Genomic DNA, 8049 nt, shown 5'->3' on the forward strand with positions numbered 1-8049 from the left:
CTGAAAACACTGATTGTCTGAAAATACTGAAGACTGTAAGGTAATGATAACACCTCGAAAGAATTGGGGATCACCAAATAGCTGGTACGAGAATCCTAGCGCTCTGAATCGTCAACCTATAAATCATTACCTGCATCGTGAGATGCAGGCCCCGAGCAAAAGGGACGTCAGTACATTTGAATTGCACTGGTATGTAAAGCAACTGATGGAAAGAATTATAAATGTTGAAACTGAAACTAAGCCGATAACTGACATGATAACTATTGAAACTGAGAATGAAATGATAACTGATAACTGAAATTGTGAGCACGTGATATTTGCCCGACAAAAAAATACTACTACAAAGTCACAAAATAGATTTTTTAAATTTATTTTAAATTTTATAGAATTTTTAGGAATATATTGGTAATTGTTGGTCGCATTTAGTTTCATATTTAATATTTAAAATCATGAAAAATACAAAAAATATTTCATGCATCGCATTTTAGGTCTCAATTGCATTTAATATATAAGAAAAAATCACAAATAATATTGGTTCGTTCTTGCACTTTAGTTTTAATTGCAAATTAGTAATTTTTCTTTCATTAGTTTTAGGTTAATTAATTATTTTAATACTAGAAATAGATAATTATTTTAATTCTACATATTAGATTTTATTTAGGATTTAGTTAAGGTTTTAATTTAATTTTATAAGTTAAGAAAAAAAAAGGAAAGAAAAATCAAGAAAAAGGGAAAAGGGGCTGTCTCAACGTTTGGGCTTAAATTTCCCTTAGCCCAGTTTTGCTTCAACCAGCCCCAGCCCAGCTCCCCATACCCGGCCCAGCCCCCATTAAATCCTAAACGATGCCATTTGGCTCCATTTAATCCCAAGCGTTGATCTTCGAACGGCTGGGAACTAACCCCCCATATCCCTTATTACTGTGCGAACCCCCCCCCCTAAACCTAAGACCAAACTTCATTCTTCTAATCTCCTTCACACCCTCTCCCAAACCCTAGCCGCCCCAATTCTCCAGCCCTTCACCACTAGCCACCGCCTGCCGGAAATCGCCTCACGGCGGCGCCGCGCTCCAAGCTCACCCAAATTAACACCATGCAATCCCCTCTTCCTCCTCATCTCATATCTTGCCTTTATTTCTTCCAAAATACCTCAGAAATCCCTAAATTTTAGATCTAGGAAACGGCCAGTTTGTCCAAATCTCTTGGTCCGTTATTTCCTCAGCGCCTGGGTGTAAGGGGGTTCATCTGTATGTGATGTGTTGTTTTCCTGGCTGCTTGGACTCTCATGAGTCTTTTCTTCCAAGAAAATTCGGTCAAAACTCCATGCAAGGCCGGATTCCTTGGAGGAAAAAACCCTTGGGTGGTCGATTGGCGTGGAGTAGGGCGTCGTAGACTTTCTTACATTTTTTTACCCATAAACGTTAAAAGATTTTCACCACTGTCTTCTCTGTCTTTCCTGTTTGAATCAGTGACTTCCTACTCTCTTTAGCTTGTTAAATTACTTGTTTTTCGTTTGAGAGTCATTCATTTCAATCTTCTAGTCATGTTTAATTAGGTTTGTTCTAGTTTATTAGTTATCAATTTGGGTTAATCCAAGCCTGTTTAGATTAATTATACAAATCATTTTGTTATCTCACTAATTAGTTGTTTTGCTGAATTTGAAATTACTTGATAAGTTGTTTGCCTAATAATTAATTAACTAGGGTTTAGAGTATGATTTTAGCTCAGTAATTTCAGTTCAACTCTGTTTGGTATCAATTGGAATTCGGGGGTTTAAAAGGGTCATAACAGAACTTTAGGGGGGTCAATTGTAAAGTGAAAAATGGGAATTCAGATAAGGCATTAGGAAGTTTCTAGATTTTGGACAGTTGTCGCAATTTATTAATGAAAAGATGCTGAATTTGAATAGAAATGGATAGCTGTCCATTTTCTGTTTTAAAAAAGATGCTCTTTTCCTAATTTTTAGGGTTGGCTGTAGAAAATTATTCTCTTATCCTTAGGAGCATATGGTAGATTTTATTCCCTATATATAGGACCCTCCTCTCTCTCAAAACACACGTAATTGAGACCCTTAAATCCTCCCTGAAATTCAATCTAAGAAAAAGCCAAAAAAGAAGAAATATTTCTGAGTTGGTTTCATGTCCCTATTCTTGGTCTTCATTTGTTCTGTATTGTTTGGAGCTGGGTCTATCTCTAGACCTTCTGGTTTTCTCCTGCTGGCCGGGTCACTGATTTAAGTCTGAAGATTATTTGATCCTCTGTTGCTGTTGTATTATTGCTGGTTCCAACTTATTTCACTTTCATTTGGCATTTTTCTGAGCTGTTTTCTACACATCAGGTACTGAACTATGAATTCAAGCCAAACTTGTCAAATGTTGATTATTTTGTTTAGTGTGTAATGAAGCCTGAATTTCTGATGTGATATGTAATTTATTTCTTTATAAATCTGTTTGCTTGTCGAGTCTGTTCATCGCTGTTCTCCTGCTGGCATCAGTTCTTCGTTTGATTTGGCTTATTCGACTGGAGTGGAAATCGAAACTGCATTAGTTGTTACTGATATTCACTTGTTATATCAAAAGCATGCTAAATAATCAATATCTGAACCTCTTAATTGTTGAGTTTATAAAAATTGGAACTAAGTTTGTAATACTGATGTGCTAAACATGAGAATGGAGGTCTTTCAGGAGGCAGGAGGAGTTCATGTGATAAATGCATGTTTAGTTACTAAAGCATGGAGATTTAGCATAAAGAAAGTGAGATGTTGTTGTGAGCAGAATTCAATCGAGATTTCAGTTCTATAATGTAAAAGTGATGGATTATGTATTAACAGTTAAGATAATGTTTTGAGCGACCATGTATTCAATTTAGAAATAGCGTGTAATTATTCTCACATTAGCATGTCATGTATTAGTCCTTTTCTTTTCCTTGTGGTTTGAACTAGTAACTGCAGAAGTTCAGATTGTAATGAATGAGTCCAAATGGGCCTGTCTAGGATACACTAATAGGCCCAGCCTGCTGTTTAAGCCCATCTGAGAGCTTGTAATCCGTCAAGCTAATTACATAGGTTGGATTTGAATTGATTTAAGCAACTAAGGGATAATGGAAATTAAAATGAGGTTTAGGTTCTCCTGTTAGGCTACATGATATTTGACTAATTCAGTTAATTGTTGATTGTCTAGCTTTCCTAGGCTGCTGAACTTGAACCTTTAAGGTTGGGTTCGAATATAATTAAATAAATTTGGGCTTAATATGAATTTGTTATATTTTATTCTTGTCTTAGTCAATTGAAGCGTTAGAATACATTAGGGATGTTATAAATTCAATAAATTATCGTAATTGTGTACACGTCCGCGTGACTTGACTATGACTCCTAAAAATAAACTAAAGTATGCGTTCGCGCAACTTCGGCCAAACTTTTCTTAATATTAATAAAGCGTGATTAATTGTGGACACATACGCGTGATATGATTCTTGACGCGCCAAACGAAATGAGTACCCGTACGCGTGACTCGTTTAAAGATAACTCCTTCATTACGAATAATCAAGCAATTAAAAGCGGTTAAAGGGGTAAATGCACATAGGTTTTAAAATAAGTAATTAAAACGATTAGTTAAGCCAGGTATGATTAAAGCGACCGTGCTAAAACTACGGAACCCGGGAATGCCTAACACCTTCTCCCGGGTTAATAGAATTCCTTATCCGGTCTTCTGTGTTCGTGGACCATAAATAGAGTCAAACTTCCTCGATTCGGGATTTTAAACCGGTGACTTGGGACACAATAAATTATCCTAAGTGGCAACTCTGAATCTGAATATAAATAATCCCGTTTGTCACTTAAATTTGAAAAACTCCCTATCCCCTACGGGAAAAAGGAGGTGTGACAGAAATGATAACTGATAACTGATAACTGATAACATATAACTGAACTGATAATTTATAACTAAACAAAGGAAGTAAGGATATGAATACTCCCTCTTCTGAATGATGAACAACCTGTTTATCTGAATAAGCTACGGCATCGGGCCCAATACATATGTGCACAAGCTACGGCCTCAGGCCCAAGTATACATATACATAACTACGGCCCAGGCCCAAAAATGCATAAAGCATATACTACAGCCTCAGGCCCAAACATGCATAAAGCATAAACTACGGCCTCAGGCCCAAATACAGGTGTTCAACGTTCAGGGATTTAAATTCAAGAACTGAGAATCATACTGCAATATATGATGCGGAAATACTGAATCACATTGAGTTACATGATACTGGAATACAGAATAGGACTAGACTAAGACATGTATTCATGAACTGATTATGAGAACTTATGCTTCAACTGTTTATGACATGCTGGTAATCTAAATTGAGACTCACGGGAATTAAACACAAGTCTATATATTGATTACGCACTGAGCTCACAACGTTCGGAATGGAAGTCGTGAACGAATTATGAAGCTAGAGAATAGAAGTTGTGCAACTATTCAAGAAACTAGGCTTAACTATATTTCTGAGGCAATTAGTAACGCCGTAAAAGAAACGTAGTATAGGGAGAATCATTAAAATTTCCAAACATAGAGAGTTAGCCTCAAATACCTTAACTTTCTGCTCTTGAGCGTAATACAACATTCACCAACCCCTTTCAACTTTAATCTTTATCAATACAAGTCAAAGGGATTTAATATTAGCAATAATACTCATGTTTTGTTCACTTAGGCATTTTCTCAAATACTTGGTGGCATAAAGCTTCATAATCCTTATTAATGGTGTTTCTACACCCAACAAGCCATTCTCTTGCTCCTAGATAAATTCTGAAATCTCAAATTTCTTATAATCAAAATCGTTCTTCTTCACCAATAAGATATACAACACCCTTAACCAATAATGAACAATCAACAGACAAAACCTATAATTTCATGTTTTTCTATCAAACCGATCAACTCCTATATCATGAACATAGAGTCTATAATCATTAATCCAATGGTATAATCAATTAGAGGGTGAAGACATTACCTTTTTGAAGTTCAATCCTCTTGAATTCGAGTTCTAGGGTTTCCTCTATCAACAATGATGCCCCAATCGAATATCTAATGATTTGGAACATTTACCCATGTTAATAAGGTGGTTAGGAATTGAAACCAACTTAGAATCACCATTAGAACTTACCATGGATGGTGGAGGGATCTTTGAGGAGTTAGGTTCTTTAGAGCTTCCCTTTCTAGAGCAAGTTTTTGTTTTTTGGGGTGTGAGGGACGAAGTAGAGCTTTAAAAATGACCTCCCGGGTATGCCCCAGCACACCTAAAGGCCCGACCGTGCACCTGGACACGCAAAATGGCAATAGCACTGCCATAAGTGCGCGGCCGCGCACGTGGCCATCTGGGCGCGCACCTGGGCACGCATATTGCGCACTGCTCTGTAAAATGCACATAACGTTTTGCACAGAGATCCGTTCGGGCTCCACAATATTTCGTTGGAAGGCTATTTCAAAGGGTACAACTGTCTTCTTTTGTGTTTTCCCAAGTTCCTTACACATTTTCACTAACACCTGCTGAAAGACGGACCTTTTGTAAACTTTATGGATTTTTTCAAATCTTATGCACCTCACTCTCCATCTTGATTCTAAAACAATTATTTCCACGCATACTCATCCCAATAGAACTTTACATGTCTAAAATGTAACATTACTACTCATTTAACACGTCCATACCTAAGCCAAATTTACGGGGTGTTACATTATCTCCCCCTTGGGATCATTCGTCCTTGAATGATTGTCCTGACTGTAACTTCGGCTAACTCCGGACCTTAAACGGGTCTGGTGGGATCATGAACTTCATTAACAGTTGCATACTAAATTGAATGAATACATGATTACTGAACTGTTGAGATAGTGAACTAAATGACTACCGCATTGACTAAATATTGGTCTGCCATGGATACGTTAATACTAAACTAATATGGATATATGAATATTGAATTGGCACGAATATTTGAGTATTGAACTAACATCATTATCTAAGCATTAAGCCGGCATGAATATCTAAGTATTGGACTGACATGAGTAGCTGAGTATTGAACTGACATGAGTATCTGAGTACTGAACTAACATGAGTATCTGAGTACTGAACTGACATGAGTAGCTGAGTATTGAACTGACATGAGTATCTGAGTACTGGAACCTTGAATGTGATAACATGACACGTGAAATACTGGCTGTACCACCGCTAATTCTGGTGGCAACTCCAACTCATAAGCTAATTAACCGATCCTTCACAAGATTCTATTTGGCCCAATATAGCAGAGACTAAGCTTCCCATTCTTCCCAAATCTCATAACGCCTTTCATAGGCGAAACTTTTAGAAACACACAATCATCAACTTGAAACTTTAGGTCTTTATTCCGCACGTTCGAATAGGACTTTTGATGGCTCTGAGCCATCTTCAAATGCTCTTGAATCAACTTAACTTTCTCCATAGTCTGAGAGACCAAATTTGGTCCAAACAACTCCTCTCCACTAACTTCGAACCAACCAATTGGCGATCTACACCTTCGCCCATACAGAGTTTCGTATGGTGCCATCTTGGTACTAGAATAATAGGTGTTATTATTAGAAAACTCAGCGAGAGACATGTGATCATCCCAATTGCCTTTAAAATCAAGGATATCCTCAAGTGCTTGAATAATGCGCTCTGCCTGTCCATCTTTCTGAGGATGGGAAACTTGTGCCTAATCTTTTCTAAAAGAACTTCTAAAAGTGCATTGTAAACTGAACACCACAGTCCGAAATGACGGACAATGGAGTCCCATGCAACCAGACGATTTTCTTAATGTATAACTTGGTATAATCTTCTGCTGAATCTGTAGTCTTTACTGGCAAGAAGTGTGCTGACTTGGTAAGTCGATTTACAATCACCCAATCAAATCACGCTTTCAAGATGAGCAAGATAATCCTGTTATAAATTCCATATTTTCCATCTCCACTCAAAATATGCATAAACTATGGTAAAACACTGGGCTTTCTGTTGCTCGACTTTTATTTGCTGATACTTTGGACACTTGGCCACAAAGTCGGTGATCGACGGGGATGTAACGCACCGTATTGGGGTAGGGTGGATGAAATGGAGGTTAGCGTCTGGAGTCCTGTGTGACAAGAAGGTGCCACCGAAACTCAAAGGTAAGTTCTATAGAGTGGTGGTTAGACCAGCCATGTTGTATGGAGCTGAGTGTTGGCCAGTCAAGAATTCACATATCCAGAAGATGAAAGTAGCAGAAATGAGAATGTTGAGATGGATGTGTGGGCACACTAGGCTGGATAAGATTTGGAATAAAGATATTCGGGAGAGGGTGGGCGTGGCTACCTTGGACGACAAGATGCGGGAAGCGCGACTTAGATGGTTCAGACACGTGCAGAGAAGAAACCTAGATGCACCGGTTAGGAGGTGTGAGCGGTTGACTTTGGCAGGTACGAGAAGAGGTAGAGGGCGGCCTAAGAAGTATTGGGGCAAGGTGATCAGGCAGGACATGGTGCAGTTTCAGATTTCCGAGGACATGGCTCTTGATAGGAACATGTGGAGGTCGAGCATTAGGGTGGTCGACTAGGGGGTAGTTGAGAGTTCCTCCCTCTTTGTACCTGGTAGTCTGATAGAGTTCTATTTAGGTTTGTTAGCGGTCTATGTTGTGTTCACATTGTTGTTTTGCATAGTTTTGTGTTATTGTCCTTTCAGTAATTCGTTATTGGTATTTTTCTTTCTGGCAACTTTTGTTGTTATGAATATTCTCTTGTTTCTTTTCTGATATTATTGTCTCTCCTATTGAGCCGAGAGTCTCCCGGAAACAGCCTCTCTACCCGTTTTGGGGTAGGGGTAAGGTCTGCGTACACTCCACTCTCCCCAAACCCCACTAGTGGGATTTTACTGGGTATGTTGTTGTTGTTGTTGGTCATTCCACCAATAAATCTCCTTGAGATCATTATACATCTTTCGGGAACCTAGGTGGATAAAATACCTAGAATTATGGGCTTCTAACATGATCCTCCTTTCTAAGTCCATCTATGTCATAGT

General features: G+C 38.3%; 1 long non-coding RNA gene across 1 annotated transcript; it reads left to right on the plus strand.

Annotated features, from left to right (window-relative positions):
• Nucleotides 1-1953: 1953 nt before the first annotated feature.
• Nucleotides 1954-2921, plus strand: LOC109209378. Its single transcript, XR_002065334.1, has 2 exons — nucleotides 1954-2335; nucleotides 2682-2921. It is a non-coding gene; the product is annotated as an uncharacterized LOC109209378 (long non-coding RNA).
• Nucleotides 2922-8049: the final 5128 nt, after the last annotated feature.

Source organism: Nicotiana attenuata, unplaced genomic scaffold (genome assembly GCF_001879085.1).
Source record: "Nicotiana attenuata strain UT unplaced genomic scaffold, NIATTr2, whole genome shotgun sequence".
Classification (NCBI taxonomy): domain Eukaryota; kingdom Viridiplantae; phylum Streptophyta; class Magnoliopsida; order Solanales; family Solanaceae; genus Nicotiana; species Nicotiana attenuata.